This window comes from Schistocerca nitens, chromosome 8 (genome assembly GCF_023898315.1).
Source record: "Schistocerca nitens isolate TAMUIC-IGC-003100 chromosome 8, iqSchNite1.1, whole genome shotgun sequence".
In the NCBI taxonomy this organism is placed as follows: Eukaryota; Metazoa; Arthropoda; class Insecta; order Orthoptera; family Acrididae; genus Schistocerca; species Schistocerca nitens.
In genome coordinates, this window is record NC_064621.1 from 462922807 (window position 1) to 462949890 (window position 27084).

The 27084-nt window shown below is 42.9% G+C and overlaps 1 protein-coding gene across 6 annotated transcripts in view; it reads left to right on the forward strand.

The window, feature by feature from the left end:
* The first annotated feature begins 9890 nt into the window (after positions 1 to 9890).
* Positions 9891 to 27084, forward strand: part of LOC126198733 (tropomyosin) — a 176120-nt gene continuing 158926 nt past the window's right edge. For all 6 annotated transcript variants that reach the window (XM_049935267.1, XM_049935266.1, XM_049935261.1 and 3 more), the window contains exon 1: positions 9891 to 10035. The gene's annotated coding sequence lies outside the window, so the exon portion shown is untranslated. The remainder of the gene's footprint in view (positions 10036 to 27084) is intronic.

Sequence of the window (27084 nt, forward strand, 5' to 3'; positions counted from 1 at the left end):
CTGGAGGCGGGCTGCACGATGTTGGGGCGTGAGCGGAAGACGGCCTAACGGTGTGCGGGACCGTAGCCCAGCTTCATGGAGACGGTTGCGAATGGTCCTCGCCGATACCCCAGGAGCAACAGTGTCCCTAATTTGCTGGGAAGTGGTGGTGCGGTCCCCTACGGCACTGCGTAGGATCCTACGGTCTTGGCGTGCATCCGTGCGTCGCTGCGGTCCGGTCCCAGGTCGACGGGCACGTGCACCTTCCGCCGACCACTGGCGACAACATCGATGTACTGTGGAGCCCTCACGCCCCACGTGTTGAGCAATTCGGCGGTACGTCCACCCGGCCTCCCGCATGCCCACTATACGCCCTCGCTCAAAGTCCGTCAACTGCAAATACGGTTCATGTCCACGCTGTCGCGGCATGCTACCAGTGTTAAAGACTGCGATGGAGCTCCGTATGCCACGGCAAACTGGCTGACACTGACGGCGGCGGTGCACAAATGCTGCGCAGCTAGCGCCATTCGACGGCCAACACCGCGGTTCCTGGTGTGTCCGCTGTGCCGTGCGTGTGATCATTGCTTGTACAGCCCTCTCGCAGTGTCCGGAGCAAGTATGGTGGGTCTGACACACCGGTGTCAATGTGTTCTTTTTTCCATTTCCAGGAGTGTACCTATCCGCTCTTTCCTCTGCATTTATCAGTGGAATTCCCGTTGCACTCTTAATGTTACCACACTTGCTTTTAATGTCACCGAAGGTTGTTTTGACTTTCCTGTATGCTGAGTCTGTCCTTCCGACAATCATTTGGCCGCGCGGTTCTGGCGCTGCAGTCTGGAACTGCGAGACCGCTACGGTCGCAGGTTCGAATCCTGCCTCGGGCATGGATGTGTGTGATGTCCTTAGGTTAGTTAGGTTTAACTAGTTCTAAGTTCTAGGGGACTAATGACCTCAGCAGTTGAGTCCCATAGTGCCCAGAGCCATTTGAACCGACAATCATTGCTTTTTCGATTTCTTCACATTTTTCATGCAGCCATTTCATCTTAGCTTCCCTGCACTTCCTATTTATTTTATTCAAAAAAATGATTCAAATGGCTCTGAGCACTATGGGACTCAACATCTTAGGTCATAAGTCCCCTAGAACTTAGAACTACTTAAACCTAACTAACCTAAGGACATCACACACACCCATGCCCGAGGCAGGATTCGAACCTGCGACCGTAGCATTCCCGCGGTTCCGGACTGCAGCGCCAGAACCGCTAGACCACCGCGGCCGGCATTTATTTTATTCCTCAGCGACCTGTATTTCTGTATTTATGAATATGCTGGAACATTTTTGTACTTCCTCCTTTCATCTATCAAATGATGTATTTCTTCTGTCGCCCACGGTTTCTTCGCAGCTACATTCTTTGTACCAATGTTTTTCTGTCCAGCTTCTGTAATGACCCTTTTTAGAGACGTCCGAGACGTCCTTTCCTCTTCAACTGTACTGCCTACTGAGCTACTCCTTATTGCTGTATCTATAGACTTAGAAAACTTCAAGCGTTTCTCGTCATTCCTTAGCATTTCCGTATCCCACTTCTTTGCGTATTGATCTTCCTGACTAATGTCTTAAACTTCAGCCTACTCTACATCACTACTATATAATGATCTGAGTCTATATCTGCTCCTAGTCCCGACGGAGGTTGGAGTCCTCCCTCTGGCATGTGTGTGTGTGTTTGTCCTTAGGATAATTTAGGTTAAGTAGTGTGTAAGCTTAGGAACTGATGACCTTAGCAGTTAAGTCCCATAAGATTTCACACATTATATCTGCTCCTGTGCACGCCTTAGAATCCAGTATCTGATTTCTGAATCTCTGTCTGACCATGATGTAATGTAACTGAAATCTTCCCGTATCACCCGGCCTTTTCCAAGTATACCACCACCTCTTGTGATTCTTCAAAAGAGTATTCGCTATTACTAGCTGAAACTTGTCACAGGACTCAATTAGTCTTTCTCCTCTCTCGTTTCTTGTCCCAAGCCAATATTCTCCTGTAAACTCTTCTTCTACTTCTTCCCCTACAACTGCATTCCAGTCTACCATGCTAGACAGTGCAGTTTATCACGGTGAAGATAATGAGGAGACTAGAAAAATTAAGCAAAAAAAATTTCAAATACAGACATAAACAGATACATATACACAAACACACAATGTTCCACATAGAATTAATTCATATTAGGCTTAAAGGAAACAGACATAAAATTTCAAACTAAATAATTTTTCTACATTAAGATCTATGTGGCTGCAGACGACGAACTGTTAAAGGAAATCAAGTATAACGTACAACATGAAAAACATACAGAATTTTTAAATACTCTCGTAAAAGCCCAATTTTATATGTGTACAACTAATAAACGATTATTTTTCTTGTTTAACAGAAAGAAAGCAAAGGCCCACTGATGATGCTGAAACTTCAGCGAAGCATGTCTGGTTAAAAAAGAAAAAGAAAAAAATGTTTTGCTCACGGCAGAACCACCCTCCCCCACCCCCACCCCCAAAAAAAGAAATCATTTGCAAGCAAATACAGGCAGAGGGACTTCAACCTCAAGACGATTATCACTAACTCAGTTCGCCGAGTAGTTCTGTAACACTTTCGTACAGGATGTATCTCAGCCTGTTACGATCCTAGCAGAGCGTCCTTGAATTTGTTCGATAAATGTTCACATGCCCCCTTCATAGGGACTCCAAACACTGGAACAACACTCTAAAAATGTATGCGATTTTTTTCAAATACATTGTATTTTCCCATGATCCGTACAACAAATCTAAGTCATCCATTTGCTTCCCTAATACTGATTTCATATGCTACTCCCATCTCCTATAGGTTTTTACTTTTACCTGTAAATATTTATGCGCTGTAACGTGCTCCAGATGTCCAACCTTAATCTTTTAATCAAACATTATCGGATTCTTTCACGTTGCTCTAACAATTAGTTTACATTTACCCACATCCAAATTCCTCACAAAGTAAATGTGTTACTAGGAACCAACAGCACCTTCATACTTAACAGATTTTGAAGATCACGCACATCACTACATGAAGCTCACATATTTTTTTTCCTTGTCAGTGTGATGTTGTTAAATAACGAGAAACTGCACAAAACGGTCCCTGAGAGGATAAGGAGAAAAAAGGTCGTACAGTCACATGGCAGGAAATGCTTTTCAGGAAGGTACAGCCACTTCAAGATGGAGACAAAAGATCTTTGACAGTGATCGCGGTGTAAGAATTACGCAGGTGGCCCGCCAGTATGAGGCCGGTCCTAAGACCGTCTGGAACGTTCTCCAAGACAACTGCCACTATCCGTATGACTTACAAAGCGAACAGACCTTATTACTTATCAACTTGACTACATGAAAACTGTTTTGTCACTTGTTGGTCGCACGGGCCACCACGGTGCTGTGGTTCCTGTCATCCATCCCATTCACACATGAGGCTACGTTTTCGGGAGGCGTCATCGTGAACCATCACAACATCCACCTGTAGGCTACAGAGAATCCCCACCGTATGGCAGGGGCAGCGAACCATCAGCACCAGTTCAGCCTTAATTTGTGGGCAGGGATTCTTGGGACCACCTCATAGGACTAGTCATCCTTCCGCAACGCGTCGCAGCCGAGGCATATCTGCACTTCCTGCGGGTGACGCTGGCTCCCCTGCTAGAAGACATGGCTTTGGTTGTACGAAGTGTAAGGTGGTTACTACCTGACAGTGCTCCAGCTCACTACCTTCTAGAGTATGGGACTATAACAGCAGTACAGATACGTAATTCTCACTTGCCTGGCGTGTTCTCATTACGTACTTTCAATAGCTAAAACATACGCTATCAAAGACGTTTCAACTCCACCTTCAAGAGGGTGTACCTCACTTGGAACGCATTTCCGGCCATATGTCCTTATGACGTTTTTCTTTCCTTATTCTCAAAGTAATTTTCTTCTGCAGCAAAATCGCCCTCTGCTTATAGACTTCCGGAAGAAATGCACCGAGCGAGGTGGCGAAGTGGTTAGTACGCTGGGCTCACAATCGGTAAGACGACGGCTCAGTCCGTCCGGCCATTCTGATTTAGGTTTGCCGTGTTTTCCCTAAATCGCTTCTGGCAAATGCCGCTCTGCCAACTCCATTCCTCATCCTTCCCTAATCCGATAGGACCGATGACCTCGCTGTTTGGTCCCGACCCCGAAATCAACCAACCAACCAAAAAATGCAACACCCTCGAGGACAAGAGGACAGAAGAAATATTGAATTTAATTGATGAAAGGAGAAAATATAAAAATGCAGTAAACGAAGCAGGCAAAAGGGAATACAAACGTCTCAAAAATGAGATCGACAGAAAGTGCAAAATGGCTAAGCAGGGATGGCTAGAGGACAAATGTAAGGATGTAGACGCTTGTCTCACTAGGGGTAAGATAGATACTGCCTACAGGAAAATTAAAGAGACCTTTGGAGAGAAGAGAACCACTTGTAGGAATATCAAGAGCTCAGATGGCAACCCAGTTCTAAGCAAAGAAGGGAAGGCAGAAAGGTGGAAGGAGTATATAGAGGGTTTATACAAGGGCGATATACTTGAGAACAATATTATGGAAATGGAAGAGGATGTAGATGAAGATGAAATGGGAGATACGATACTGCGGGAAGAGTTTGACAGAGCACTGAAAGACCTGAGTCGAAACAAGGCCCCGGGAGTAGACAACATTCCATTAGAACTACTGATGGCCTTGGGAGAGCCAGTCATGACAAAACTCTACCATCTGGTGAGCAAGATGTATGAGACAGGCGAAATACCCACAGACTTCAAGAAGAATATAATAATTCCAATACCAAAGAAAGCAGGTGTTGACAGATGTGAAAATTACCGAACTATCAGTTTAATAAGTCACAGCTGCAAAATACTAACGCGAATTCTTTACAGACGAATGGAAAAACTGGTAGAAGCGGACCTTGGGGAAGATCAGTTTGGATTCCGTAGAAATGTTGGAACACGTGAGGCAATACTAACCTTACGACTTATCTTAGAAGAAAGATTAAGAAAAGGCAAACCTACGTTTCTAGCATTTGTAGACTTAGAGAAAGCTTTTGACAACGTTAACTGGAATACTCTCTTTCAAATTCTGAAGGTGGCAGGGGTAAAATACAGGGAGCGAAAGGCTATTTACAATTTGTACAGAAACCAGATGGCAGTTATAAGAGTCGAGGGACATGAAAGGGAAGCAGTGGTTGGGAAGGGAGTGAGACAGGGTTGTAGCCTCTCCCCGATGTTATTCAATCTGTATATTGAGCAAGCAGTAAAGGAAACAAAAGAAAAATTCGGAGTAGGTATTAAAATTCATGGAGAAGAAGTAAAAACTTTGAGGTTCGCCGATGACATTGTAATTCTGTCAGAGACAGCAAAGGACTTGGAAGAGCAGTTGAACGGAATGGACAGTGTCTTGAAAGGAGGATATAAGATGAACATCAACAAAAGCAAAACGAGGATAATGGAATGTAGTCTAATTAAATCGGGTGACGCTGAGGGGATTAGATTAGGAAGTGAGACACTTAAAGTAGTAAAGGAGTTTTCCTATTTAGGGAGTAAAATAACTGATGATGGTCGAAGTAGAGAGGATATAAAATGTAGACTGGCAATGGCAAGGAAATCGTTTCTGAAGAAGAGAAATTTGTTAACATCGAGTATAGATTTAAGTGTCAGGAAGTCATTTCTGAAAGTATTTGTATGGAGTGTAGCCATGTATGGAAGTGAAACATGGACGATAAATAGTTTGGACAAGAAGAGAATAGAAGCTTTCGAAATGTGGTGCTACAGAAGAATGCTGAAGATAAGGTGGGTAGATCACGTAACTAATGAGGAGGTATTGAATAGGATTGGGGAGAAGAGAAGTTTGTGGCACAACTTGACTAGAAGAAGGGATCGGTTGATATGACATGTTCTGAGGCATCAAGGGATCACAAATTTAGCATTGGAGGGCAGCGTGGAGGGTAAAAATCGTAGAGGGAGACCAAGAGATCAATACACTAAGCAGATTCAGAAGGATGTAGGTTGCAGTAGGTACTGGGAGATGAAGAAGCTTGCACAGGATAGAGTAGCATGGAGAGCTGCATCAAACCAGTCTCAGGACTGAAGACGACAACAACAACAACTCGAGGACAAGGCCATTTTATTGACAAGTGGTGTGATAGGTAGTTGATGATTTTAGGAGTATATGATAACAAACTAAGACCAAATGAAACACACAAGTCAAAGTAAAGGCAGTTCAAACGGTCGCATCAACGCAAATTATACCTCCCACTGGTGGCAACGGTGGCGTGTATTCTCACATGCAAACAATCATAAAGGTGCCGAATGGCATCCTGCGTAGATTATCCCAAGCATCTTGCGCCTTTTGCCCGCATCTCGTGGTCGTGCGGTAGCGTTCTCGCTTCCCACGCCCGGGTTCCCGGGTTCGATTCCCGGCGGGGTCAGGGATTTTCTCTGCCTCGTGATGGCTGGGTGTTGTGTGCTGTCCTTAGGTTAGTTGGGTTTAAGTAGTTCTAAGTTCTAGGGGACTGATGACCATAGATGTTAAGTCCCATAGTGCTCAGAGCCATTTTTTCTTGCGCCTTTTGTTGGAATTTGGCACTGTTTCTTGTAGGCACTGGAGAGCGACTAAGTTACACACGTGTCCAGTTGGTGATCTTTCTGGCCAAGGCAGTTATACACCACGAGGAGCACGTGGCGTCGTAACAGCCGTTATGTGGACGTGTATTGCCCTGCTGAAAAAGCACATTACCCTCTTGTCGAAGAAATGGCAGAAGCACAGGGATAACTCCTGCGCAATGTAGCGGACACTACTTACTTTACGCTGCAGAAGCTACATATGTGACCGCGAGTTGTAACTGATGTTGCCCCGATACCATGAAGCCTGCGATGGGACCTGTGTGTCGCTGGCGAATCCCCTCTGGAACATGTAGCTCACGAGGTCCACGCCATACAAGTGTACGTCCGTCTATCGCATGTAGACAGAACCTATTCTCGTCACTGAAGAAAACAGAGCGTCACTTCAACCTCCAATCAACCCTTTCACGATGCCTGAGTAGCCGTGCTTCGCCGTGCCATGGGGAGAGTGGTAGCCTGACCAGAGGCACGTGTGATATCAATCCTGCTGCAACCAGGCGGCTGCAAGTAATCCCTGATCATATAGCAGGTGCGCCATGTGCTCGTATTTCGTCCCTGGATGATGTTCGGTAGGCAACCGCTGCTTGCACAAAGTGCCGATCTTGATGTGCCTCTGTACTATGCGGACGTCCAGAACCTGATCTACAGGTGCGGTAATGTTCCGCAGGCAACTGTTGAAAACAGCGAGACACCACCTATACATTGTGCCCAACATGTGCAATAATCCGTCGATACGTGCGTCCAGCTTCCCGCAGACCCACAATGTGACCCCATTCATATGGCTGATGCTGTTCAATTCGTCGGTGGGGCATGATTATGCCCTAGAATGAATGCTGCAAACATTATTCAGTTCTCCCTACTCAGCAGAGTTGCTGCCTGTGGAGTCAAAACAGAGGATGCACAGACAGGTTCAAATGGCTCTGAGCACTATGGGACTTAACATGTGAGGTCATCAGTCCCCTAGACTTAGAACTACTTAAACCTAACTAACCTAACGACATCACACACACATCCATGCCCGAGTCAGGATTCGAACCTGCGACCGTAGCAGTCGCGCGGTTCCGAACTGAAGCGCCTAGAACCGCTCGGCCACCGCGGCCGGCGTGCACAGATAGGCCTCCTCAGCACTACCTGATCACCGATGACCGTTACAAATGAATCGCTAACACAACGACGCCTCAGTATGTACATATTACATCACGATGCAACTGGACACAGTCCTCGAAAGTGCTGCATTTTTCCCCGGCAGTGAGATTATGTAAGTCTGTAGGGTTTCGTGGCCGTTATCTTTAAAGTTACAATCTTTTGGGTTGTTAGACCGTGTCACATTTCTTCAAAAAATCGACGTTTCGACCGCTCTTCTGGAATCTTCTTCAGGATCTTCTGACGTCTACAGCAGACATCAGGTACAGAGAGAAGACTTCCACTTTTAACTGTGTGTACCTGTCTTGGAATGCATTTCCGGCCAGTAGACACCAGAAGAACCTGAAAAAGATTCCAGCAGAGGGGTTGAAACGACGATTGTTTGCAGAAATATAACGCGGCTTAACAACCCAAAAGATTTCAACTTCAGTGTAATTAAGTATTTTAATTATATTGTGTGGCTTGGCAGGTCACTGATAAATTGCAAGACAGCGGATGCAAAGACGTCGGTTTTGATTCCCGGTCAATTCTAAAAATTGATCACTTATCGCTTCTTTCAGCTCTGGTTTATTAAAGTGAAAAATTCCAAATTGCACTGTAGTTTTGAGTCCACAAGATTGTAGGTCTTCCTATAATTGACTGCATAAATCACTTTAAAGGCCGGAGGAATGCAACGACATACATCCTCTAGTAGGGCATTGTGGTGTTCAAACTTTTGGTTGATGACAACTTTACCTTGTTTTTAAAATAGAATCTGAATGGTGCGGAAAGTGGCAATTGACCCTAAATAACGAGAAGTGTGAGGTCATCCAAATGAGTGCTAAAAGGAATTCGTTAAACTTCGGTTACACGATAAATCAGTCTAATCTAAAAGCCGTAAATTCAGCTTAATACCTAGGTATTACAATTACGAACAACTTAAATTGGAAGGAACGCATAGAAAATGTTGTGGGGAAGGCTAACCAAAGACTGCGTTTTATTGGCAGGACACTTAGAAAAGGTAACCGACCTATTAAGGAGACTGCCTACTCTACGCTTGTCCGTCCTCTTTTAGAATACTGCTGTGCGGTGTGGGCTCCTTACCAGGTAAGACTGACGGAGTACATCGAAAAAATTCAAAGAAAGGCAGCACGTTTTGTATTATCGCGAAATATGGGAGAGAGTGTCACAGAAATGATACAGGATTTGGGCTGGAAATCATTAAAAGAAAGGCGTTTTTCGTTTCGACGGAATCCTCTCACGAAATTCCAATCACCAACCTTCTCGTCCGAATGCGAAAATATTTTGCTGACAGCGACCTACATAGGGAGGAACGATCACCACTATAAAATAAGGGAAATCGGAGCTCGTACAGAAAGATATAGGTGTTCATTCTTTCCACGCGCTATACGAGATTGGAATAATAGAGAATTGTGAAGATGGTTCGATGAACCCTCTGCCAGGCACTTGAATGTGATTTGCAGAGTATGCATGTAGATGTAGAATTAATTTTATCATAAGCTACCAGCTCCACCCTCCTCCGATCTAGTGACGGAACGTAAATAACAGATAAATTAAAGAGATATTGCTACATTTTACAATAGTTCTTCTTCTTACCTTGTGCCTTCCCTCTTCCGCAAAATTACTGTGAATCCCCCTTCTAACTCTTAGTTGTGAATATGTTGCGCTCTTATTTCTGAGAATGTCGATTAGGAAAAATTTTGGTGAATGGCGAGATTGCAAGTTTAGAAGAGAGTTATGGAACAGAATCATAGCTATAGCTGCCAGATTTCTGGGCGGTGCCCCCGATCTTTCTGTAACATGACGTCACTGATACACCCCTCTTTAGCACATTCCTCCTACCGCACCGCTACCCAAAAATAATTGCGAGAACTGTGGAGGGGTGTGAGGTGATCTCCCTCTCCAGAAATCACCGGTGGTAGGGGTGCCTGCACAGCGTTTTCGCACGAGAGTGGGGGGTGGGGAAAGAACAGTTTTGAAACGAGACCCCGCCGTTGGCGCGTGGAGCGAACTTAAAACTCGCGCCAAAAAAGCGGACCGGCCGGCGTCGCGGGCCTGGTGGAGGGGGGAGAGGGCGCGGGGTGGGGGCAGGCGGCCTCGGCCGCGGCGCGCCTGGTAAGGCGAGGCGAAAGGCGAGCCGACCTGGAGCCGGCCGTTGGCGGAGCAGCCAGTCGCGTGCAGACTCGAGGACCAACTAGACGCCTGCGGCGGGCACTTTCGTTATACGAGGTAAGTGATCGCCTCGCCGGCGCCCTACCCCCACTGTCAGAGTCCTGGCGAACCCTCGTCGTTACCTGTTGTCCACAGAAAACTGGTAGCAGCAGTGCGCTTCAAAGCGTGCGCAAGTGACTGACTGTGTGGATGAATCGCACCGCTAGAAATAATTTTTTCCCCATAGAATACTGACATTTGTTTATATTTCACTAAGCTTGCCGGCAAATTTCAGACATTTGTCAAAATTATATAAGTGGTTGTTGACGTTAAACGCACCGTCACTAACAGAAACGCGGCTGTAACAGACAAAATACATGCTCTAACAACAATTAAGGGAGTCTCATTCATCCCACATCACTGTATTATAGTTAAGATTTCCAGTCGTCGTAGTAACGTAAACTTTTGGAACTGTCGTTGACCAAAAATAAAAGCAATAACCGATACTCTGTTTTCGTTTTCATTGCGTACTTTGTCTGTTTGCACAAATATAACAGAACATACAGAAATAGCAACAAGTCAGTATAGGCAAGAGGGTAAACAAAATTCGCTTTTAACAAAAAACTGAGAAAATTCGCGTCTTAATGTATCTCATATTACAGGGTGCCACTAGTTCAGCTGACTTTTCGGAAAAAAAAAGTTGCAGCGATCATTTTATATCGGTGCAATGAACTTCCAAAAAAAACATTTCCCCGACTTTTCCTGAACAGAATAAAAACGATCGTGTCTTTTTAGGAAGTGTACTACACCAATAAGTTTTTTTTCCGAACTGAGTCATTCCCAGCAATTGGCTTGGCAGCCAAAAAGACAATATTAAGCAGGAATTGACTGCATCGAACGAACTGAACAAAACAAACAATACAGCTGTGGAGATTCAGCTGCTTGATCATTACCTTTATAAACAATCACCGACTGTGTATTTACCTGATGGGTTACGCTAAGTACGAATTATGTAAAAAGCACCGAAGTGCTAGTCGCTACCGTAAGTTATGACTGCGGTAGTTGCGATGTTCAGATAGACTTGGCAGAGTAGGGAGGGAGTGTCAGTAATATGTAGTGTAGTAATATGATTAAATGAGCTAGTTCTATATCAATGAGTGTACGCTGTGTTAATTTTGAGTGTAGTGTGGCGTGTCCAAGCTCGAACAGATCTGCATTTCACGAGAACAGGCGGGAATCAAAGGCATGTGAATGTTTTAAGTCAGTTCCTGACATGTGGTTAGGAATGTATCTGGGTTAGTCCCATTCACAAAATTCCACGTCCGTCTGACATTAAGTTTTGTATGTGTGTTTCTCCTACAGCTGACGGTGGCATTCCTAAGGAGAAACTGGACGTTTTATTGAGCTTGCATCCAGGCCACAGTGGGGTTGATATCAGATGGAAACAAATTCAGGCATCGGCAATATTAGCTGTCAAGTGCTTGTCACAGGTTAGGGAACAAAAGACACGGCGCCGCCTGCTATATTGTCCCATTGTGTGTTTAGGCCGCTGCGTCGGCACGTACGGCATTGTCTGCGCCGGCCCCTCGCTGACACATCAGGCAAACACCATCCTTCCCATGTGGATCGTGCGTCGCCAGCAGCGTTCCCGTTGCTTGCACTGAGAGACCGTAAACCAAAGTATACGACCCACCCCGCCCCCTCCAAATTGACTCATACATTTAATCTGTACACACATTAGAGTTGAAGAACTGTTAGTGTTGAGTGTGATACACAGTTCTGCGTAAGCTGTCGAGGGTCTATGGATTTCCTGAAACGTTCTTTGTGAAATGGAGCTACTGTGCCGCTAGATTCATTAGCAGCAGAGATATGGCCCGTTCTTCAGTCCATCCGTCAGAAGTGAAGCCCCCCACCTGAGTTGTGATAAGGTGCTAACGTGTGTGTGTGTGTGTGTGTGTGTGTGTGTGTGTGTGAGAGAGAGAGAGAGAGAGAGAGAGAGAGAGAGAGAGAGAGAGAGAGAGAACGCACTTTTAATCAGTGCTGATAACGTTACAATAAAAGTTAATTCTTCCCTCATTCCGTAATCTACCTGTATTGTCCTCTTGATTTGATTCTAGAGATAAAAAATTTCGAAACTTCGTGGCAGATTAAAAATATACTGGTGCGGGACTCGAACCTGGGACTCCTTACCTTTCGCGGGCAAGATCTCTAGCTATGTATGAGCTATGCAAGCACGACTCAGGAGCCGCTCTTAACAGCTTTACTTTCGCTAGTACCTCATGTCACTCGGCGTTAAATTTCGTTCACTCACTTTTTTCCCCCAATCTTCCAATCAAATGTCAGTTTCCAAAGTCAAAGTAGGATTTGCGCACTGACCCACCTCCTTGCTTTTTCCGTAGCTCATGTAAGATACACATACATAAAAAGCACAGAAATTCTATCATCGGTGGTTTGCCTTGTGTAATACAGCTTTTCCATACACACCACACAGTTTATTTGTATCTAATAAATCGAACTTATAGCGCCTCGGGGTACGCTACATATTCATCTTCTATGGTTTCGCTAACTTGCAAACATACTTTCCAACCTAACCCAAATCTAAAGTTACAGTATAGTTCAACCTGTCACCTCTACCAAGATTTCGCGTGGCGAACCATCACATTCTTAACTAAAGGTAGTTCGTGAGGAAAGTCATAGTACCATCGACAGCGAGAGCTTCACAGCCAGCCTGATAGCAATGCTTGACGAGAGTGAAAACTGGCAGATTCCCTGCGGAAGGAATCATCCTGATGGGTGGGGAGAGTAATTTACGGGAACTTAAATTCTGACATATACTTCTTACCATTGACACAGTGGGAACTGCCGTGGGCAACGCTCTTGGCAACGAAGGCATCGGCATCGAAATGTGACTTAGAACTTCGGTTTGAGTATCTCTTCCCCCCTCCTCCCCCACCCCCTTACTCAAAAGTGCACATACATAGTAAAGAACGGCTCAAAGATTTTTGCAGAGTCAAATTTTAATTTTCCTCCGGAATGAACCCCGTAGCGAATCTCTAAATGACTGCTCGAAGGAAATTCGAGGCATGTTGCTCCCAGTCGGTCGTCAGCACGTTGTAAGTATAGCAGTTGCGCTCGTAACTAGAGGTATCGAAGCGATAAAAGATCTACCAGGACAGAAAACACTTGCTGAATGCCAGTTGGGGATGTACCACGTAGATCAGTCGCGACAGCTTCTCGTGTGGGACGGAGAGTCTAGAACCGGCTTTGCGGGCGAGCAGCAGAGAGACTCTGAGCTAGCCTAGGCCGAACCCCAGGGCGGGCACGGAAATACGCGGCCGCCAGAATAAACCGGCAGACTAAATTTAAGCCGAGCGCCGCCGCCGTGGAAAGCGATTGGCGTTCCCCTCTGCGTGGGTGGCGCGCCCGCGGGCATCTGCGGTTACTAGGCGACGACACAGTCCGGTTCCCCAGCAGCCACCGCAACGGCGTGCCGTGGACCCGGGACGTCCAATAGCAGCCTGGGGTCTATAACTCCGCTGCTGGGAAAACTAAAATAATTGTCCTCTCTAAAGCAGCAACTTCGTCTAGATAAGAGCAATTTTCTTTTGTCGATACTCGTCTTACGACCATGCCTCAAGCCTCTGCCACTAAGGCGATGACGGCCAATTATCCTTTCAGTGCAGATGCACACAAAGCTCAAACTCTTTCGGGAATCGGCGACACGCCACGAGTAAAGAGGCTGTAGTGTGTGGTGTAAGTGGAGAATCTGGGTCTGACTGGAGGCGTGCTATAGTAGTCCGGATGGCGCAGCGGCCAGCGCATGTCTGATAAGCAGGAGACTCAGTTTCGATTCCCAGTGTAGCACAAACTTTCAGCTTGCCACATTCATATGTCAGTACCCACTGGTAGCTAATGTCTTCAATTCCTGTGTGTCTACTATTCCGTTCCAGTATTCTTCAAAACCCTTCGCCATTTGACAGAATTACGTCCCTGGCAAACCCCAAAGTCCTTCATCTACATCATTTCCGCAAGCCACCTAATGGTGTGTGGCGGAGGGTACTTTTGTACCACTCAGTCCTCCAACCCTGTTCCAACCGAGAGTAGCGCGTGGGGAGAATGATTGTTGGTAAGCCTCTGTATTGACTCAAATTTCACGAATTTTCTCTTCGTCATTACGTGAGACATGGGGGTGGGGGTGGAGCAGGAGGATTAATGTTGTCCGACTCTTCCCGGAGAGTGCTCTCACCAAATTTCAGTAATAAATATCTCCGTGATGCACAACGCCTCTCTTGTAACTCCTGCCAATGGAGTCTGTTGAGCATCTCTGTAACGCCCGTGAAGAAACATGCCTCTCTTCGTTGGATCTTCTCGATCTCTGTCAGTTATATCTGGTAGGGATCCCAGGTAGATGAACAATACTCAAGAATGGGTCGAACAAGCTCCTTATAAGCCAGTTCTTGCGCGGATGAGTTAAATTTCCTTAAGATTCATCCCATGAATCTGATTCTGGCATCTGCTTTTCCCACTATTTGTTTCATATGGTCATTCCACTTAAGGTCCCTCCGGATAGTTACTCCTGGATATTTTACGGCAGATACTGTTTCTAGCGGTTCGTCATGAATAGTGTAGCTGTACAGTAGTGTTTCTTTTCCTATGTATGCGCAATTGTTAAATTTACTTACGTTCAGCGTCAACTGTCAAAGCCTGCACTATTCATAAATTCTCTGGAGGTCATTCTGCAAATCGGTATGATCTTCTGGCATTGCTACTTTGTTACAGAGAACTGCATCTGCGAACAGCCTTGGAGAGCACCCGACACTTTCTACATCATTTATATATATCTAAACAATAATGGTCATATTACATTTCCTGACTACTTCCTGAACTGTAATTCCTTCTCTAAATTTCTTCGTTGTTTCCTTCACAATTTGCTCAAAGTACACACTGAATAATATCTAGGATAGGCTACAACCCTATCTCACTTTCATCACAACTACCGCTTCCATTTAATGTTCTTAGACTCTAATAAATGCAATTTGGTACGTGCACAATTTGTAGATAAATTTTCGCACCCTGTACTATATCCCTGCTACTTTCAGAAATTCGAAGCATATTCCAGTCGACATCAGTTTTTCTGTAAATCTACATATGCTTTAAATGTGGGTTCGCCTCTGCTTAACCTAAGACGTAGAATCAGTATCACCTCGACTGTTTCTAAGTCTCACCGGACCCCCAAACTGATCTCCGTGATCGGCTGCTACCAGTTTTTCCATTCTTTTGCAAAAAAAAAGTCAGTATCTTGCAACCGTGACTAAACTGATGGTTGCATTCTTCTTACTGTCACATGGTATTTTGCCTGTCTCATGTCATGGTCGATAAGCAGTATAGAAAATAGCAGCTACTGACTAGTGCTACAGAAAGGTTTAGGTGAGAAATCAGGATAACTAATGAGGTACTGAATTGAGGAAATTGATGGCACAATCTGACTGAAGGAATCGCTTGATAGGACATATCCTGAGGCATCAGTGAATGGAGAGTAGTGGGGGGGGGGGGGGGGAGGAAGGGGAGGAGATAAAAATTGTACGCAGACAAAGGCTTGACTACACTAATCTGGTTGATGTGGATGTAGATTGCAGGAATTATTCACAGGTGAAGTGGCTTGGATAGGATCGAACAAGTTTTCGGACTGAACATTGACGACTGATTTAGCAAGTGGGTAGTGTAATTCTTTCCAAAACGCAGTTGTTGGTCAAGATGGACACACGTAACAGCAAGTTTGATAATCATACTTGAGAGTCCGTAAGGAAGTTTACCACAACCTTTTTGACTGGACAAGCTGCTTGCTGCGGTATCTGTGTGTGTCTAACTGCGCAACCTAGAACTAGCCTACCAACACAGCAGAGGCTTAGGCGCGAATACTAGCAATGCGTAGACTTTTATAGGAAAACGTGAACTGTCGGACAGCATTCGTGGCGACTTTATCGATCGTTCTTAAGCGTAACGATAGCTAACTGATGAATTTCATTCGTTATTATGGAAGTTGACCTTGTCTCTGATGTCACAATATAACTAAGAGGGGTACCCCTTGCAGAATACAAAAACAATGTTTCTACAGGCGGCGAGAAGAACGTGATTGTTTTTTAAAATCAAACGATGACAGGAAAATAAACCTGAACATGAGTGTAAATGCGGGGCTACAGCTGACCTCAAAAATTAACTGTCACTTGTAAATCAAGTAGTTCAGGATGGTGGGAAGCGGAAATATTTGTCCATTCTAAAGGTCATTATGCCAGTCACCTGAGTATATAGTGTGCTTACTAAGATAAGGGGATATTTCGCTACATTAAGCAATATTTGTACCGCATATAGTTTCTTTTCCCTTTCTATTTCTAATACATTGACGAGTTTTGCTAAAGTAAAATGTCTCCTTCATTGTTTTCCAACAGTTTGTCCAACATTGCTTACCACATTTTTTACTGATATAAGTGAGGAGTGCGTTCTTTATGTTTGTCAAACTCACGTTGTCTTAACCTGTGAAGTAATGACGGACAGCGGATTTCGAAATTTTTTCCACCGCCGTTACTCTTCCCTTCAGAATAACAGACGTGTGCTGAATATTCCTTATAATATACAGAACAGACAACAAATCAACTACAATAGCTGACACAGTGAATCACTGTTAGATATGTGAACCTGCAGCACTTAACGAATCTTACAGTACTGTATTAATTTCGGTAGCGTGTACTGAGGAGTAACACTTAACTGAAAGAAAGCTGTGTCAATGCAGCATTGTAACATAGGCAGTAAATCCATAATGGATGTACTGCACTGAACTGATATTACTATGCTATAACTTCAATGGAGAGTTACTGTTACTTTAAACATAAATTTCAATTAACTCTAGACCTCGATCGTGATGTTTAAGGGAAGAAACTCTGGCAACCTAGTGTGTTGTTTCATATAATTCAAACAATTTTTTCAACTGAGTCGAGTAATATCGAAGAATTAAAAAAAATTTACGGGCCACCCAGAGATGAGTTATTTCAATTCCAGAATTTCCTACTTGTATTCTAATAAGGTACACTCGCGCAGCTGCTTACTGTGCTTGACTCCCCGCCACGAAGAGGATTTGGTTGAAAAGATTTGCCTCGTCAGAAGTGGAATGTTTGACATTGAGAGTTCTGAACAGAGAAACTGATGTCTACTCGGATATCCTTGCAGACGACTGTTCCTGAAATTCCTGTAGACGAATGTCTGAATGGTTTAAGGACGCTAGTGATGAACGTCCCTCTTTTTTTTTAAGCATCGAAAAGGTGTAGTTTTGTAGACAGAGCGTTGTTAGGCGGGTATCAAATTTCATTGACAAAATTGGTTTATAAAGTACATTTGGTGTAGCGTAATAGGAAACTTTTATCAATGCTGCCTTTCGTCAAATTTATTTGATCAAACGTAGTGCTTCATCCTCACTTGATCAAAGAAATAGATTGTCTTCTGTTTACTGCAAGGAAAAATCTAAAGTCTATTGCTGATGCAGCATTTCTGAGGTTAGTGTTCTGCTTCGTAATACGAGAGGCAATAACCTGAATACACACTGAAATTTGCACTCATCCATTCGTAAGTTTTGTAAGAGTTCACGTCCTCGACTTGCAACTCTCATAGTAAAATTTATTAAATGCGTTTATTATCTAGCTGTGAAGCCCACGGCTTCATCAAAGTACGCTTCCTTTCCTTTTCTCTTTTTTTCCTGTTCCCCTTCCAAATATAAACGCAGTGCAGTTGTACACCCAACTGCACAGGATAGTAATAAGTCTTCATCGGTCATTCTGAGGCAATAATGACTAAATATCTGACAGTGTAATAATCCTTTTTGCGTCACGTTAAAGTTTTTTGTCAATGTGATGAATCGGTCAATTTCATTGTCAAAGAAATTTGATAGTGTAAAACCGGCCTCTGGAACGATTCGAGCAACGAGACTGTGTAGTTATTGACTACCTTGTATGCATTTGTGCTGGTTTTGAGCAGCACACGGTGAGATGAGCGCAGTATTAAGTTGGAAACAAAGCCTCTAAACCTGTTCGCCGATGCAATACCGGCTCGGCCGATACGCCGCCTAGTCGGAGCCAGGCAGCGGTTAATCTTGCGTCACCGCACGGTGTCTGGTTTCAACCGTGGCGGGGACAGCACGTGGTCCTTCCCTCCTACGCGCCTGACGGCGGCTGGGGAAAGCGACTTCTTGTGGCCGCTGTGGCAGATGACACGGCCAGAGATTCCGGATGCAACCAGACAGCTACAGAAGTGCCACTGGCGCTACACAGCGTCTTACACAGACTGCAGTGTCGTAAAGGCTCTCCTTCAAAAAGTTACATGGAAACCAAATGAGCTGACGCTCAAGTTGGCGTCTTACCCTCTTCACACATGTGAAAGACACTTCTTCTAGCTTCAATACCGTTCTCTAAGTCAATGTCCGTTTTCCAGTAAATAGCTCTATCCCTGAAGCGCTCTTCTGGAACGTTTGCAAAATACCATCTAAGACTTCCATAATCACTTCGTTGGACTCGATCATTCGTTAGGTGAGTAAAGGGAATTCAGTCGATGCCAAATCTTGTAAAAGGATGTTCCAATAGTTCGTGCTTCTCAAAGCACGTATGCGCGCTGGTGCGTTGTCCCGATGATAGACCTTTTCTTTCGCAGACCAGGAAACAAATTTTTCAGAAATTTTGGCCAGCAGACTTAAGGTGTGTTTGTAGATTACTGTCTTAATCTTTGCAAATATGGAGAATCCGTTTGGTCTCGCAGGAAAGACTTGGCAATATACTTTTTTAACAAAACAATAATTTATCTACCACTTAAATCATAGCTTTGATTTTTCTTTCATTTCCAACTTGCAGAACTGCATCTCTCTCTCACACCGGTAATAAACAGATGCACAAAATCAGTTCGCTTGTCGATTAATATAGTCTACGTACTGCTGAGAAATTAGTTCTGTGATTTCTTCAGTTACCATCAGTGCTACTCTCGTATTGTCAAGATCATCTGCTTAATTCATGTGAAATGTGCAGTAATCTTTCCTCTAATGTACTAGTAACATCAGCTACTTCACACACTGACTGCCTATCGTCTAGTAACATTTGATAGATTTTCCTCAATGTTCCATCTTTGCACTTTTCGTACGCCCTTCACACGAATCATAGAATGACCACACGCGAATTATATTGTGAAGTGTTTAAAATGGAACACACATCACAAACCTCCACTAACTTAAAACGATTTTCCGTTAGCCATGAACTGACGAAGTGACTTACGACTGCATAATATTCCATTTCACTCATTGGAATGAAACATAAGACCACGTTAAAACACACATAAGCAGAACTATCCCGTAGCTTATCTACGCCAATACGGTACATTTACGAACAAATGTTTCATTAATATCAGTAATCTCTACACTTCGTCTTTCCGTAGAAGAAATAAGTTGTAATAATGCAGACTTATTTCACACATTATTTTATCCTTGATTGGGGGCATACTCGCCAGTTTTAAAAGAACGAGGAGAGAAAGTTGTGAGCGGTACATACTCGAATCAGCAATTTGATGGTACATCACAAGACATATTTCTTGTATAAATGTTTCGCGTCCACTGAAACTGTGATTTCTGTAAAATACTGTTTCTGTTTCCGTTTTCGTACGCCACGTGGAGCTGACACTTCCGCACGTGTGGATCTTAGCCCGCGAATTCTGGTCTGTATGGCGTAGTCTACACATCCTAAGCGTGTTTTGGGAATTTACAAATATCCACCACAATGTGGTGGTGGTGGTGCGCGGCAAGAGGGGAGTACTTTCAGCCCACCGCCCTGGTATCTGGAGTACCATTGTTATTCATTGCAGAATTCTCATACGCCACAGATAACGACCAATTCTGTTGAATGTAATAAGTTTGTCACCTATAAAGTTTAAAAATTTTGGCATGACACGTCTCAAAACGCATTTGTATCGAAAATGACAGTTTCGTCCTGTCCCTCTCGCCCTGGGAAAATTTCTGCTGACGTCCATGTACCTTATTGTAAATATCGATTTTTGGAGACTGAATCTCTGGCCAGTAGAACTTGCGTCCTAAATTTTTTCTTCGAAAAACACACACACACACACACACACACACACACACACACACACACACATCGTTTATCGAATGCACTCTCATGAACGTTTTACTAATTGGAGACCAATATATATGGACCTTTAGATCTAATCATTTTCTTACGTTCATACTTCACATTAATTGCGAAAGACTTCCCTTCAAACATCCTCTTCAGTTCGGGAGAGTTTACATGCCACCTTTCCCAACAAACTTCTTCAAACAACATAACAGTATGGTACTCACGACAGATTCAAAACAATTTGACATGGAGTAGCACAAAATATATTCTGCGAATTTTCGTTGTAACGGATAATTTCTTCGATCAAAGTACTCTTACCTACACCAGCGCTACCATTAAATATAATTCTTTACGAAAACGATTTTTAATACCATCAATGCAGTATGCATCCAAGGAAGGTGTTAATTGTTTAATGTTGCTGTTTCGAAACTAAATTTTTTGATAGTTTTTAAAATCCATCACGCGTGTCGTATAACAGATTCGTTTCTTGTTCAACGTACTAATAACTATCGTTTTATTTAAGGTTACCATGCACAATATGGGAACGTAATGTTCCAGTCCTGCCGGCCGAAGTGGCCGTGCGGTTAAAGGCGCTGCAGTCTGGAACCGCAGGACCGCTACGGTCGCAGGTTCGAATCCTGCCTCTGGCATGGATGTTTGTGATGTCCTTAGGTTAGTTAGGTTTAACTAGTTCTAAGTTCTAGGGGACTAATGACCTCAGAAGTTGAGTCCCATAGTGCTCAGAGCCATTTGAACCATTTTGTTCCAGTCCCAAATCTGCATAACTTCTGTGAACGTTGTGTGTGTTGGGCCGCAGACGTTATCATTGGTCGAATGATGGTAATAAAAACGGTTTTGGTAAAGCATTTTATTTTTATGGTATCCCTGGTGCACGTAAGAGTACTTTGATCACATTGAAAATCCGGGGAATTTATTTTGTACTACTCTAAGTCAACATTGTTTCGAATCGTATCGTTAATACTATACTGTCATGGTTGAAGAATTTTGTTGGGGAAGGTGGCGTGTATACGCCCCTGAAATGAGTAGGTTGTTTGAGGGGAAAATCTTTTGCAATAAACTTGAAGTATGAACAAAAAATAGATTTTAAGGTCCATTTATAATGGCCTCCAATTGGGATGACCTTCATGACAGTGCTTGTAGGAGTGTCAGTTGGCGTAGATGCAACAGCCTGAACTACTAACGTTACCCGCTTACCACGGTAACCAAGGGATCTTGGTCTCCGCTATGACTTGGCTCCTGGTGTTCCGCATGCGTACACATGTTTCTTGCTCTCCTCTTCCTAGCTCTCTTGCCTCCCACCACTGTGGACAACTCGTGACGCGATCATAGAACGCCGTTTGCTCAACAATTTCACAGCACCACCACTCCCTCTTCCACCTCCCCTCCCATCCCTCTAGAATCATTCCAGGATATCGGTGTTCCGTTTGTCTTCTCCTCTATGCACTTTACTTCTTACAACCTGCTTTGATATCCAACATAAAACTTCGTAAACGTAAAAGGAACGTCAGAAGTATTTCCTCAGGGTTTGCTACTTTCATGTTCTGTAATTTATGCGAAGTCAAGTAATAAAGCGCAGACCCAACTTCAGATGGGATGGCAATCCGGCAAAGTGGGCGGTGTCGCCTGCGTACGCGACTCTCTCACCTTGTCCCAAGTGCTTAGCTCAATGCCGGAGAGGCCTTGGCTTGGATGGCAGCCCCCAGCCCCCGCAGAGCGGTGCGTGGTGCGTGACATTCCTGCCGCACTCACGTTGGCCACGCATGTCTCTGCCATGTCACGTACCAGACCACCGCTCCCATGGCCCCGTTTTCGGTGACACCGCTGAAGCCACCTGCCACAATTACGCCTAAACTGTGTCGTTCACAGGTCGGACGCACTTACTTTCCCTGATCCAACTCCGTAAGGACGCAATTGTACACACTGAAATTCTCGTGTGACCATGGCATATACTACATTAGGATCTTACAGGGAACAGAGATTAAGGCGTGTGCGGACGCGTCCACTTTTCTCATTCCCATGAATTAGAAAGTTTCCAAAATTACTTCCTGGGGTGTTCCTCCCAGACTACTCCCAGGCCTCACTATCAACTCCCATTTCGTGCTGACCTGTACCATCTTTAGAAATGGATATTTAATTATTTTGTATGATCATGTATTTTTTAGTGTTTTTTTCGGGCGCCTGCTTCCAATTTAATGCATTAGTTCCTCTACGTCCATAGTCCTGCATTTCGCTGCTCCTCTTTGCAGCAATAGTTCGCTCAATTTTGGGTAGGTAACAGCTGATACTAGTACGAATTACGCCTGTCACGAAATTTTGTGAATTGCACCCAGGAGTCAGATTTAGCAAAAATGTGTATTGGAGGATAGCTATAAACAACAGTTCACTGCGTCAGTCACGTATTTTGCCACTAGGCGTTTCGGTGGTTCGCGCCATCATATTCAGGTGGAGGATTGTGCAGTTCCATTCCTCGTGTTAGTGAAGACCATAGACTTCGATTCACAGCAGCAGACAAAGTGCAAAGCACTTTAGGATTCACATGTTGCTGATGATAAAATCAATTTTCGAGAAGAGGCACTGTTAATAAACTGGAGAAGAGTGAGTGGCATTCACGCTGTGAGGGTTCCGTACAAACTTAGTTGTCTTTATTATTTATTATTATTATTATTATTGTTTCTTTACTTTCTCAGCCTTTTTTTTAAGGCTGGTTAAGAATAGAGTGACGCGGACCTTTATCAAGCGTCACTTCCTTTTTGCTGTACGGTACATGTTATATTGCATTTAGGAACTTTCGGGTAATTGAACATGTATCAATAATTACGGATTTCTGTAATTGTATATATATGTTTGGATGTAGCTGTATTGCATTGATGTATTGGTGGATATTGTGTGGTATGACTCCTGTAGTTGATAGTATAATTGGTATGATGTCAACTTTATCCTGATGCCACATGTCTTTGACTTCCTCAGCCAGTTGGATGTATTTTTCAATTTTTTCTCCTGTTTTCTTTTGTATATTTGTTGTATTGGGTATGGATATTTCGATTAGTTGTGTTAATTTCTTCTTTTTATTGGTGAGTATGATGTCAGGTTTGTTATGTGGCGTTGTTTTATCTGTTATAATGGTTCTGTTCCAGTATAATTTGTATTCATCATTCTCCAGTACATTTTGTGGTGCATACTTGTATGTAGGAACGTGTTGTTTTATAAGTTTACGTTGTAAGGCAAGCTGTTGATGTATTATTTTTGCGACATTGTCATGTCTTCTGGGGTATTCTGTATTTGCTAGTATTGTACATCCGCTTGTGATGTGATCTACTGTTTCTATTTGTTGTTTACAAAGTCTGCATTTATCTGTTGTGGTATTGGGATCTTTAATAATATGCTTGCTGAAATACCTGGTGTTTATTGTTTGATCCTGTATTGCAATCATGAATCCTTCTGTCTCACTGTATATATTGCCTTTTCTTAGCCATGTGTTGGATGCGTCTTGATCGATGTGTGGCTGTGTTAGATGATATGGGTGCTTGCCATGAAGTGTTTTCTTTTTCCAATTTGCTTTCTTCGTATCTGTTGATGTTATGTGATCTAAAGGGTTGTAGAAGTGGTTATGAAATTGCAGTGGTGTAGCCGATGTATTTATATGAGTGATTGCCTTGTGTATTTTGCTAGTTTCTGCTCGTTCTAGAAAGAATTTTCTTAAATTGTCTACCTGTCCATAATGTAGGTTTTTTATGTCGATAAATCCCCTTCCTCCTTCCTTTCTGCTTAATGTGAATCTTTCTGTTGCTGAATGTATGTGATGTATTCTATATTTGTGGCATTGTGAGCGTGTAAGTGTATTGAGTGCTTCTAGGTCTGTGTTACTCCATTTCACTACTCCAAATGAGTAGGTCAATATTGGTATGGCATAAGTATTTATAGCTTTTGTCTTGTTTCTTGCTGTCAGTTCTGTTTTCAGGATTTTTGTTAGTCTTTGTCTATATTTTTCTTTTAGTTCTTCTTTAATATTTGTATTATCTATTCCTATTTTTTGCCTGTATCCTAGATATTTATAGGCATCCGTTTCTTCCATCGCTTCTATGCAGTCGCTGTGGTTATCCAATATGTAATCTTCTTGTTTAGTGTGTTTTCCCTTGACTATGCTATTTTTCTTACATTTGTCTGTTCCAAAAGCCATACTTATATCATTGCTGAATCCTTCTGTTATCTTTAGTAATTGGTTGAGTTGTTGATTGGTTGCTGCCAGTAGTTTTAGATCATCCATGTATAGCAAATGTGTGATTTTGTGTGGGTATGTTCCAGTAATATTGTATCCATAATTTGTATTGTTTAGCATGTTGGATAGTGGGTTCAGAGCAAGGCAGAACCAGAAAGGACTTAATGAGTCTCCTTGGTATATTCCACGCTTAATCTGTATTGACTGTGATGTGATATTATTAGAGTTTGTTTGGATATTAAGTGTGGTTTTCCAGTTTTTCATAACTATGTTTAGGAACTGTATCAATTTAGGATCTACTTTGTATATTTCCAATATCTGTAGTAACCATGAGTGGGGTACACTATCAAAAGCTTTTTGGTAATCAATGTATGCGTAGTGTAGTGACCTTTGTTTAGTTTTAGCTTGATATGTCACCTCTGCATCTATTATCAGTTGCTCTTTACATCCTCGTGCTCCTTTGCAACAGCCTTTTTGTTCTTCATTTATAATTTTGTTCTGTGTTGTATGTGTCATTAATTTCTGTGTAATGACTGAAGTTAATATTTTGTAGATTGTTGGTAGGCATGTTATGGGGCGATATTTAGCTGGGTTTGCTGTGTCTGCTTGATCTTTAGGTTTCAGATAGGTTATTCCATGTGTAAGTGTATCAGGGAATGTGTATGGGTCTGCAATGTAACTGTTAAATAATTTAGTTAGATGTGAATGTGTTGAGGTGAACTTCTTTAGCCAGAAATTTGCTATTTTATCATTTCCAGGGGCTTTCCAATTGTGCGTAGAATTAATTGCTCGGGTGACTTCATGTTGCAAAATTATCACTTCAGGCATTTGTGGTATCATCTTGTATGAGTCTGTTTCTGCTTGTATCCACCGTGCATGCCTGTTATGTTGTACCGGGTTTGACCATATGTTGCTCCAGAAGTGTTCCATGTCTGTTATGTTTGGTGGATTGTCTATTTTAATGTGTGTGTTATCTATTGTCTGGTAAAATTTCTTTTGGTTTGTGTTGAATGTTTGGTTTTGTTTCCTTCTATTTTCACTTTTTTTGTATCTTCTAAGTCGTTTGGCCAATGCTTGTAACTTCTGCTTCTTTTCATCTAATTGCTCCATTGCTTCTTGTTGTGAGATTTTACCTAACCTTTTTCGTTTTTTGTCTGATATTTCATTTCTTATAAATTGTGTTAGCTGTCCGATGTCTTTTCTCAGTTTTTCTATTCTGATCTGTAGCCTGTGTTGCCATGCTGGTTTTGTGGGTTTCTTCTGTGTGTTGGTTGGTTCTGATCTCTGCCTAGTGTGTATATTTAGTGTAGTGAGTGCTCCTACATAAACCAGTAGTTGTAACTCTTCCATTGTTGTATTTTCATTTATTTTGTTGTGTATGATTGTGTTGATAGTTGTTATTGTTGTTTCGACTTGTGGGTTATTTGGTGGTCTATGCAAGAATGGTCTAATGTCTGTGTTTGTGTCTTTGTATTCTATATATGTCAGCTGAAATTTCTCTTCTATATCTAACATGTGTGTCACTTCGTGTTCTATTTGTGCTTGTTCTGGTGGCTGTCTTGAGATGTCGTTTCCCTCTGATTGTTTAATTGATGTGTGTTGTTCTTTGTTTGTTTGCTCTGGGATGTTTGAGTCCATTACTGTATTTTCTTCTTCTTCTTCTGATTGCACATTATTTTGTTCTAGTATTTGTTGTACTTGTTGTTTGATGTTTTCTAATTCTGACTGGGGTATCCTGTTATTTTTGATTATTACACGGATCTGATCAGCTAGTCGTTGTTCTGTTAAAAATTTTAATTCTGGGTATCTGGTAATAAATGTTGTGTGTACTTGTGATCTGTATCCAGTTGTGTTGGTTCCTAGGTTTGTTGCTTGGTAATAACAGAACATGAGGTGTCGATTAACTTCATCTGACCATCTCATCCTCTGTCTTTGTTTTCCTTCTAGGGTGGTTGCAGGAAGCATATCCTGCAAAACACCTCTATTTGGATTTAAATCATTTTCCATTGTGCTAGCAGTGTCGTTACCATTGTGGGCGGGCATAGGGTTCAAGCGTCGTCCCCGACCATGACGGCGCTTGTCCGAGGCTTCTTTAGTTCTGTCCTGAACCAAGTAATCACACTAAAAGGGGGGTTAGCCCTATTAGTGGTTTGTTCTTTTCGTCGCCTTTTACGACTGGCAGAACATACCGGAGGCCTATTCTTTTCCCGGGCCTTATTATTATTATCTTTACTTTCTCAGACGTTAAGTCTGGTGAGGAATGGAGTGACGCGGACCTTTATCAAGCGTCACTTCCTTTTTGCTGTACGGTATATGTTATATTGCATTTAGGAACTTTCGGGTAATTGAACATGTATCAATAATTACGGATTTCTGTAGTTGTATATATATGTTTGGATGTAGCTGTATTGCATTGATGTATTGGTGGATATTGTGTGGTATGACTCCTGTAGTTGAGAGTATAATTGGTATAATGTCAACTTTATCCTGATGCCACATGTCTTTGACTTCCTCAGCCAGTTGGATGTATTTTTCAATTTTTTCTCCTGTTTTCTTTTGTATATTTGTTGTATTGGGTATGGATATTTCGATTAGTTGTGTTAATTTCTTCTTTTTATTGGTGAGTATGATGTCAGGTTTGTTATGTGGCGTTGTTTTATCTGTTATAATGGTTCTGTTCCAGTATAATTTGTATTCATCATTCTCCAGTACATTTTGTGGTGCATACTTATATGT